At 45.7% G+C, this 10,550-nt stretch overlaps 1 non-coding gene and 1 pseudogene across 1 annotated transcript; both read left to right on the forward strand.

Moving 5' to 3' along the window:
• Nucleotides 1–5,112: 5,112 nt before the first annotated feature.
• On the forward strand, nt 5,113–5,246 carry LOC132537920 (small nucleolar RNA SNORA70). Its single transcript, XR_009549330.1, has one exon. It is a non-coding gene; the product is annotated as a small nucleolar RNA SNORA70 (small nucleolar RNA).
• Nucleotides 5,247–5,330: 84 nt separating this feature from the next.
• Nucleotides 5,331–5,658, forward strand: LOC132537633 (large ribosomal subunit protein uL16-like; annotated as a pseudogene).
• The last annotated feature ends 4,892 nt before the right edge of the window (nt 5,659–10,550 follow it).

Genomic DNA, 10,550 nt, shown 5'->3' on the forward strand with positions numbered 1-10,550 from the left:
AGAGCCTGCTAGTAGTAGCTCTCCAGCCCCCTTGGTCTGGTTATGGGGTTGGGGGGAGAGGTGTGCTTCAGAAATAATCAAAAGATTTCTATTCTTTTTTCTCTATTTTCTAACCCAAGATTGAGCTACAGTCACCTCCTTGGTGTCACACTTAGGACCTCTTATCCCTTATTCACTGTCCTGCTGACGGCCCAGTATCCTACTCTATCTATCAATTGTTGTCAGAGCTCATGCCAGCAGCTGCCTCCAAGTCCCCATCTTGGCTATACCTCTGAGCTCTTTCAAACAGTATAAAATGTGGCATCCTCAATACACCACAAAGCTACTGTGTTCTACCAGAGACTATTACAGCAGGTCAATACAATGGCAAACATTGACTCCCTGGGGTGCTGCTTGGATGTATCTTAGTGGTAGGCTAAGAACAGTTCAGTCAGAGAAGGGAAATGAAAGGTCAAGCACAGCTCCCACCCATCCTTCTTTGTCATGATGTTCTACTCTTTTCTAATGAATTTCCTTATTTTTAAAAGATTGAAAAAAAAACAACAACTTTGAATTGAATTTTATCGGACAGAGAGAACTTGAAAGAGAGGGGTGATTGAGGGGGAGAGAGAGAGAGAGAGACAGAGAGACACCTGCAGCACTGTTTCACCACTTGTGAAGCCACCCTGTCCCCCCGCCCCTGCAGATGGGGACCAGGAGGAGGGAACCCAGGTCATTGAGCATGGTAACTTGTGCACTTAACCAGTGTGCCACCTCCCAGCCCCATGAATTCCCTCTTAATCTTTTCCCAGTAAAGTCTCCAACAACACAGTGGAGTGATCAGAAATGTGATCTTGTAGAAACTTCATTTTACTATTTTCATAATAATATTTCTCTTCTTGATAGTCTGTGGGCAAAAAAGGAATTGGGAAAAAGAACCCTTGGGGCCCCAGGTAAGAAACTCAGCAAAACTTCCCAGTGTAGCAGTTATCTGGGTGTACATCAGAAGTAGCCTTTAAGGCAGTCGGGCAGTAGTGTGGCAGGTTAAATATAGGTGGTGTAAAACACAAGGACCAGTCTAAAGATCCTGGTCCGAGCCCCCGGCTCCCCACCTGCAGGGGAGTCGCTTCACAGGCGGTGAAGCAGGTCTGCAAGGCGTCTCTCTTTCTCTCCTCCTTTATGTCTTCCCTTCCTCTCTCCATTTCTCTGTCATATCTAACAGTAACATCAGTAACTACAACAATAAAACAACAAGGGCAACAAAAGAGCAAATAAATAAATTTTAAAAAATTAAAAAAAGAAGTGGCCTTTCAGTGTTAACATAATATTCTGTGGATGAACTTTGCCCCTGGAACAATGTGTCTCACAGACCATCACTGAAGCCTTCTGTGTCAGCAAGAGTCTGTATGTCACAGAGGCTAAACATAATGGTCACAGGAGCCTTTGGATCTGCCGCAGATGAAGCAGTATCACAGGTGTTTCTCTTTATCTCTATCTTCCTCTTTCCTCTCAATTCCCTCTGCTCAAATAAAAAGAAAAAGAAAAAATTAAAAAGTCACAAGAATTTTTACCTAAGGGTCAGGTGGTGGTGCACCTGGTTGAGTGCACATGGAACAATGTACAAAGACCCTGGTTTGAACCTCTGGTCCCCACCTGCAGTGTGAAAGCTTTGTGATTGGTGAAGCGGCGCTGCAGATGTCTTATGTTTCTCATCCTCCCTATCACCCCCTTCCCTCTCAATTTATAAACATCTCTAGTCTCTACAGAATAAGTAAATGAAGAGAATAAAAATATTTTTATTTATTTATAAAATGAAAATGTTGACTAGACCATAGGATAAGAGAGGTACAATTCCACACAATTCCCACTATCAAAACTCTGTATCCAATATCCTCCATTGATAGCTTTCCTAGTTTTATCTCTCTGGTAGTCTGTAAGGAGGACCATTATCAGGTGCAGAAGATGGGAGGCGTGGCTTATGTAATTGGTTCCCCACTGAACATGGGTGTTGGTGGGTTGATTCATTCTCCTTTCACACCAGAGCCTCACTTTAAGCACATAGGTTTTTAATAAATATTAGTAGTGTCATATTCTTTCTTTTTATTTATTTATTTACAAAATGGAAATATTGACAAGACCATAGGATAAGAGGGATACATTTCCACACAATTCCCACCTCCAGAGTTCCATATCCCATCCCCTCCCTTGAAAGCTTTCCTATTCTTTATCCCTCTGGGAGCATGGACCCTGGATCATTATGGGGTGCAGAAGGTGGAAGTTCTGGCTTTTTAAATTGCTTCTCTGCTGATCGTTGGTGTTGGCAAGTCAATTCATACTCTCAGCCTGTCTCTCTCGTTCCCTAATGGGACAGGGCTCTGGATAAACGAGGCTCCAGGACACATTGGTGAGGTCTTCTTCTACCCAGGGAAGTCAGATTGGTATCATGATAGCATCTGGAACTTGGTGGCAGAGTAATGAAGCTGGAGGGTTGACATTCCACACCTGAGGTCTCTGGACAGAGTCTGAAGTAAGACATGCTGAGGTGGTACTGGTTGCATTGCTTAGGTTGAGATCTGTTGTTGTGGCGGTCTGGTGTCGGGCTGCACCGCGGAGAAGAGAGTGGACGTCCAGAGTAAAGGGGTACACAAATCTTTATTATAGGATGAGGGGGCGTTTGGTTCAGACCACGTGGGGCCAGCCAGCAATGGCCTTCGCCACTATATGACTGCGGGGGGAGAGAAGGGGGCAAGATCTGAGAGAGGGGGAGCTGAGAGCCCAGGGGGGGGGAGGGGGCTTTTCATTGGGTGACAACCAGGGGTGACGTGTGGGGCCAGGATTGGTTGAAGGGGGCACTACTAGGATTTCGCGGGGCATAGTAAAACCTGGGGGCGGAGACTGCATCAGAATAACTCCTCAGCAACAGAGATCAACAGATTTGGCATCGTCTGGTATGAGTTGAACCATATTCTAAGTGGGTTGGCAGCTGTCTCCCTGAGGTTCTCCCCACTGTCTTTTCTCCCCTCTACTGGTGAGTATTCCAGCGGGACTCATTGCACAATGCAGTGCAGACCACACTTTGGAAGATGCCGATTTTCACACATACAGCACAGTATTTTTAATGAGAGAGGGAGTTCTTTTCTGGGAGCTCCTCACCCCCTAGAGATAAGCAGATCTGTCTAAACTCAGGCTGTAGCTCCCACCAGTGTTTCTCTTTGAGTAGGAGGTGGAGAGCATCTGCCTACCTCCTTGTGTCCCCAGAGTGTAGCTACTGGTGGCAGAGTGTTGGTTTGAAGAAGCCCTTAGAAGTACCTGTTCTTGTGTTCTCTTTCCTGTGTTGTTGTTCCTCTTCTCCAGCCCCAACATGCTGCTGTCACATTGGCAACAGTCAGCCTCACAGAGGGAAAGGCATGCTGTCTGCTTTTCAGACAGACCCTGTTTCCCCTCGCGTGAAAACTCAAAAATTAGACTCTCTTGGCATGACATTTCTTGGTATTGAACTGAAGTTGGGAAAGGATGATGCTTGAACTTTGGGTTGTTTCTGAGGCACATGCACTTTCAAACAACACCGCCTTTGCTGTCACGTTGTGCTTGTTGTGTGAAGGTATAAATACTCCACTTGGTGTTTTAGTCCCGACTCTTAATCATCTGTTGTAAAGTGTGCATTTAATTATAAACATCAGAATGATGTGTAGATCACTGATGGAATCTAATTACCATCAATACCGTAGCTGGGGGATGATTCATCGAGCTTATAAGAGCAGAGTTGGATTCCTGAAGATCCTAATAGGAACAGATAGAGTCTATTTTAATGAATTCAGGGTAACCAATAAATGAACATGGGTTTTCTTTTCAGAAAAAAAAAAGTGATGTTTGAATTACTAAATACATGAACTGTATTTAGTTCCAAGGACTTGAATTCAACAGATGCCTTAATGTGTGCCTGTAAACAAGATGTCTTCGCTAATAGACATATAAAGATAAGGAGATTAATGATGTTACTGTTTTTTATGACATAAATATTGGATTTCTTTTGGTTCTTATGATGCTAGAGGCATATGACAAGCACTGTGTCATAATGTGACTGATTCCACTGCCTTTGTTCTCCACCAGCTCATTCTTCTGTTGACCCTATTTTATCTGTATTTACATGGATAGCCTCTTATCTTGGTATTGTCTCCAGTGTTTGAAGTTACTGTCACCTTTAATCCTCCCATCCAGCTGAGTTCAAAGTTTAACCTGTAGGTGTTTGAGAACCATTTAAGGCAGGAGAGAGTGCTACCACTGAACCACCCTTGCGACGAAAGCCATTCAAGGTTAGGAACTGCAGCAGTATATCAGAAATATGTCAGGAGACATTCTTTCACTATAGTAAATTGATTAAAGGCTTTACTGATTTTCAGATATTCCTGAGAATGCATGTTCTTATGCTGTTCACCAGAGTAACTGTATAAGAAAATTTCTGTTGAATTGAAGAGATGGGCTATGTGATAGTGCATGGCTCAGATGCAGCCCCAGAACCATCTGTAAGGTGCCATAGTACCAGGGGAAGGTCTTTCTCCCTCTGTTTAAATGAGAAGTTCAGCCTGGCACTGGTGAAACTGCACATGTATAAGGCCTCGCCTATACTTCCACCTCCAAAAATAAAGTTCAGTTGTGACTATCTATCATGTTTTAAAAACCAAGTGTTGGTATGCATGAGACCCCTTCTGTTACATTTGGTTTAAATCCCCCCTGCTTAACACTATTCTATTTACATAACCACTTCATTCTATTTACATAACCACTGTTAACAAGTACCACCCTCCCTTCAGGGCATTGGTGGTTCAGTGATAGGATTCTCACCTGCTCCACCCCCTCCTTGTCACACTCTGATTTTCACCAGTCACTTTTTTCTCCACCCTTTCTATGTCACATCCTGTTTCCACCCTACTTGGCAAGTATATATAAAGACAGCATTATGAGTTTTACCTTACTTTGAGTTTAGCTTAGCTTGGCTTAGATTGGGCTGCGTCCTGAATGAATAAAGAGATACTGCCTACAGCTCAACCATGAGTCCCTGGTCGTCTGTTACCCGCCCATGAAGCCAGCCCAGCAAAAACAACATAGCCTGGTGAAAACAACAACCAAGGACATCTGCAGCCATTTAAGCTGACAGTGCCGCCCTCCCCATGGCACCCGGTGTGTGGTGTCTGCAAACAGCAGCCTCCTGGGTAGTGCATGCAGCCCGTTGCTTGTACAGGCTGGTCTAAGGGACCCTGGAGCCCTTCCTGCTCTGTGTTCATTTTGTGCCTGACCTCCTGCTGTCCTTAATGTTAGGCTCCAGACAGGGATGGATATGAGGTGCTTTTGGGAAGCCCCAGGGAACATTGGCCAGAGTCCACATTGGCCAGGTCATCATGTTCATCTGCACCAAGCTGCAGAACAAAGAACATGTGATTGAGGCCCTGCGCAGGGCCAAGTGCAAGTTCCCTGGACGCCAGAAGATCCACATCTCCAAGAAGTGGGGCTTCACCAAGTTTAACAGACATGAGTTTGAAGATATGGTGGCCCAGACGGCTGTGGAGTCAAATACATCCCCAACAGCGGTCCCCTGGACAAGTGGCGGGCCCTGCACTCCTGAGAGCCTCAGAGGTGTCCCTTAATCAATGACAATAAATCAAGATCCTGCTTAAAAAAAAAAAAGTGAGAGTCCGGCGGTGGCGTAGCAGGTTAAGCGCATGTGGTGCAAAGTGCAAGGACCTGTGGAAGGATCCCAGTTCAAACTCCCAGCTCCCCACCTGCAGGGGAGTCGCTTCACAGGCAGTGAAGCAGGTCTGCAGGTGTCTGTCTTTCTCTCCCCTTCTCTGTCTCCCCTCCTCTCTCCATTTCTCTCTGTCCTATCCAGCAACAACATCAACACAACAATAAAACAATAAGGACAAGAAAAGGGAATAAATCAATCAATCAATAAATATTAAAAAATTAAAACCAAGGACAAACTGAAGTTATTTGTCATGGTGACAGATCTCTTGAAGGGTGAAGCTGGGCCTGTCTTAACCCAGTGTTCAAAGTGTCTAGGCAATAGAAGATTTTAAGCATTTTGGTTATCTACAGCCCATGATGAAAATCTTGCCGGGTTTGAAGACATGATTCTAGATGGTTGCTGAGGGATTGAAGCCACTTTCCCTGGTGGGCAGATCTCATATAGAATCTCCTTAAGGACACAGGGTGTTTCTATCTCCTTCCTGTCACCCCATCACTGGGGTTGGGTAACAGCAATATGAATCCACTGCTCCCAGCAGACATTTTTCCTCTTAAAAGTTGCCTTCTATTTTATTGGGTAGGACAGGGAGATTATTCTTTATTAGTTATTTAATAATGATTGACAAGATTGCAGGATAAGAGGGGTACAATTGCACACAATTCCCTCCACCTGAGTTCTGTATCCCATCCTCTCCATTGGAAGCCTCCTTATTCTTTATCCTTCTGGGAATATGGACCAGAGATCTTTATGGGGTGCAGAAGGTGAGAGGTCTGGCGCTTCTGTAATTACTTCTCTTCTGGACATGGGAGCTGGTAGGTTGATTCAGCCTGCTGCTTCTATGTTTCCATAGTGGCGCAGGGACCTGGGGAGGTGAGGTTCCAGGACACATTGGTGAGGTCATCTTCCCAGGGAAGTCAGGTTGCTGTCATAGTAGCATATGCGACTTGGTGGCAGAAAAGCATTAAGATATAACACAGAACTAATTGTTTAATAATCAGGAACCTAAAGGTAAAAACATAGTAGATAAAATTTGGTGTTATAAGAGGCTAGGAAGTCTATTTTAGGTATATTCCAAGGGACCCATGACCTTACTAATTATTGCCTGAGCCTGACAGCTAACATGCAGGTAGATTAAAGATACTGTCTCTGAATATGGTTTCAGAGTTGGAAAGCTGGATCAAGGCAGAGAGAAGTTCCCAACTATGGGAAAGATATAAATATCATTAACAGGACAGAGAAAATTGGAAAGGAGAGGGGAGACAGAGAGGGGGAGAATAAGAGAGACACCTGCAGACCTGCTTCACTGTTTGTGAAGTGTCCTCCCTCCCCCCTGCAGGTGAGGAGCAAGGGCTTGAACCCAAGCCCTTATACATGGTAATGTATGTGTTCAACTGGGTCCGCCATCACCTGGCCCCACATTCTTCTTCTCAGAGTCTCTCTTTCCTTGAGGTCTGGACACTCAGGACCAAGTCCAGCTTCTCCAGTTTCTTCCAGAGTGTAGTCCTTAATTTCTGAGTATAAGGACAGAGGTGGGAGGGTGACACTGAGGTGTGGGAGGAATAGGGAGTATTGGGGATTGTCCTGGAAACAAGTGAGAGTTTCTAAACAGACCTTCCCCAGAATTCTCCCATATTCGCTGCTGAGTGTCTAGGGAGGCAGGGGACTGTGATGGCTGAATGGTGGAGGAGGTCTTGGAGCTAAGGTGTGTAGTAGAACCATGGACAGAGCACAAAGCAGGACTGCAGTGACATCCTTGATCTTCTGTAAAGCAGAGGACCTTGAGAGGGATCTGGAAGGTTTGGGAGCGGCTGGAGGTCAGGATAGTGAAAGCAAGGAAAATGCAGAGGCCTACCACTGGATAAACATCTCTTTTCTCCTTTCTGGAAACTTCCCTTAAGCAGCTTTCCATCTTCCATTGATTCAGGGCCCTCAGCACAGACATAGTCTTTTCCAAAGGCTGCTCCAAATATTCCCCATTGTAGAGAAGCCCCCACCTGCTCCTGTTTTTATTGACTGCTCCTCACCTGGCCTCTTTCTTTAACAGTCTCAGTTACATGCCAAGTCCCTTTTCAGAAAGTCATTTTCATTTTTATTTGTTTTTTATTGCCACCAGGGTTACAGTTGAGGGTTGGTACTGGCACTAATAATCCAACACTCCCAGCTACCATTTTTCCTTTTTTTCTTTCCTTTATTATTATTTTTTCTTTTTATATTTTATTTGACAGGACAGAGAGAAATTGAAATGGGAGGGGGAGATCGGTGGGGAGAAAAAGAGATATCTGTTGACCCGCTTCACTGCCTGTGAGGAGTCCCCCTGGGTCCTGGAGCTTCACTGCATGTGTCACCACCTGACCCCTCCAACCTGGAAAGTCATTTTTAGAGAGGCAGAGAGGGAGAGAGAAAGAGAGGGAGAGAGAAAGAGAGAGAGAGAAACCAGAGACTACAACAGTAAAGCTCTCTTCAGTGCAGGGGAGAGCATGCTCAGTGGCAGGTCACACACGGCACAGCAGCGCACTAACCCAGTGAGCTATGGTCTCAGCTCTCAGCTCTAGGAAGCCATTCCTGTTGGAGTGGGGAACAGGGGCCACTTCTTCCTGATCACACTGACCCATCGGCTGCAGTTCTATGGTTTTGCTGGGTTTGTACCAAACAGAAAGCCTGGCCAAACAGAGGCTTGTCTTTGCAACGTGGCCCACCCATTAACTCAGCAAGAACACACACCCCCCTTCCTGCCTAAAAAAGGACACATTAGGGTGAGCTGGGAATTAACTCTCCCAGACAGGAAAACAAACATACAAAAAGAATGGACCATACTACTTAGTGTTTTTGGACAGTTTCCTGTGAGTAGGAACTACCAGGTGATCTTGTTACCATAAGGATCTGGAGGTTCGAAGTAGGACTCAGAGGTTGTGCATTGTGTTCAGCTGATGGAATAGTGAACAACAGTCCCTGAGCCCCACACTCTACCTTTGCACCAGAGACTCACCCCCTCTCCATTTTTTTTTTTTAAGCCAGAGAATTGCTCAGCTCTGGCATCTGGTGGTGCAGGGGAATTGAACTAGGGTCTTATAGCCCCATGTATGAGAGTCTCTTTGAATATCCTTGTTGCTATCTACCACCACTCCTGAGGCTCCACATCCTCAGGCTGCTGTGCCCAGACACATGGACACTAACTAGCTCTCAGGAGACATCCCCATTTGGCTGGCTTCTGGCTATTTTTTTAAAACATGTTTTTACACTTCTATTTATTTATTCATGAAGAAGATAGAGATGAGAGAGAGAGAGACAGACAGACAGAGAGAGAGAGAGAGAGAGAGAGAGAACCAGCCATCACTCTAATACATGTGTTTCCAGGGATGAAACTCAGGACCTACCACTTGAGAGGCCCATGCTTTATTAACTGCACCATCTTCCAAACCACTGCTAGTGTCTATTTGTCACACATATGCTCAGACTAACCGAGTCTGGACTTATGTCTTTGGGGGACCTACCTGATCTGGTCCAAAGAGAGGCTTCTGGAAGCTCTCACAGCCTCTGCCTGTCCTGTCCTGTCTCCCTGAGGGTTCTGGGATGTCTTTTCTATCTCTCCCTGTGCCCAGCACCCTGCCAGCCTGAAGAAGCAACACATATGTCCATCATATTCTCAGCCTGATTATGCATCCACTGCCCCAGGCTGGGCTTTTGAATATTTCAGGAGAGAAAACTTGCACTGGGAAATCATTTTTCTGTTGGTGTGTCTCTCCGGGCTACACACAGCTAGCGAGATGGCCCATGGTTTGTCCAGGGAGCAGAGGAAAATGTCTCTCCCACTGTTGACCTCCTTGCTGGCATGAGGTGGCCCTCCATGACATGCAGTGGTTCCTTCCCATAGGACTCTGGGCTCTCTTCTTTTGCTAGGATTAATTCCATGTTCTGAGCTGAAATGACAATCATTTATTATTTTGTTTTACATATGCACCTCCAGGGAGTCCGGCTAAAAGCCTTAATTTTCTAGTTCAATTGCAGCATGGTTCTTTGAGAGGCATTGACTGCAGAGATGCTAAAAGGATGCCAGCACCGTGCATTATTGAGTTTCAGATAGAATCATAGGCTTATAGAGTCAGGTGGCGCATACAGAAATAGAGTGCAGCCTCCCCCTCCCCCTCCTCCCCTCCCCTGGGCCTGCAGACACAGAGAAAGAAGACCAAGGAACTTGGGTGGGAGTGACCTGTTACAGAAATCAGTGCAGCCCAGTACCCTGGCTGTCTGCCTGCAGCGCCTGCTTCCCCAAGCCCAGAGCTGGCAGGAATGGCAATCAAGGCAGTTTTCTGCAGATTTCAATCCTGTCATTCAAGATTCCACCCATTTAATGTGTTTTAACTATGTGGGATCCCTTAATCTCCTCCTTAAAAATGATGAGGAGGATTTCAGAGCAGTTCTTTGGAGGCCTCTTGACTTTCTGAAAGGTGTATAAGAGCTTGCTTTAACTGAAAGGTGAAGACAGTAGGTACCTGCAGTCATTCTTCCTCCTCCTCCCCCTCCCCTCCTCCTCCTCCTCCTCTTCCTCCTCCTCCTCCTCTTATTTTTGTTTGCATCTAGGGTTATGGAGGGGGCTCGGTGCCTCCAACACTATGAATCCACTGATCCTGGAAGACATTTTTCCCATTTTTATTGGATAGGGTTGAGAGAAATTCAGTGAGCAGGAGGAGATAGAGAGGGAGGGAAAAAGACACCTGCAGACCTGCTTCACTACTTGTGAAGTGTTGCCCCTGAAGGTGGGGAGCTGGAGGTGGAACCCAGACCCTTGCTTTTGTTGTTGAGCTTTGTACTGTGCTTAACTGGGTGTGTC

The sequence above is a fragment of the Erinaceus europaeus genome, chromosome 3 (assembly GCF_950295315.1).
Source record: "Erinaceus europaeus chromosome 3, mEriEur2.1, whole genome shotgun sequence".
NCBI classification, from domain to species: domain Eukaryota; kingdom Metazoa; phylum Chordata; class Mammalia; order Eulipotyphla; family Erinaceidae; genus Erinaceus; species Erinaceus europaeus.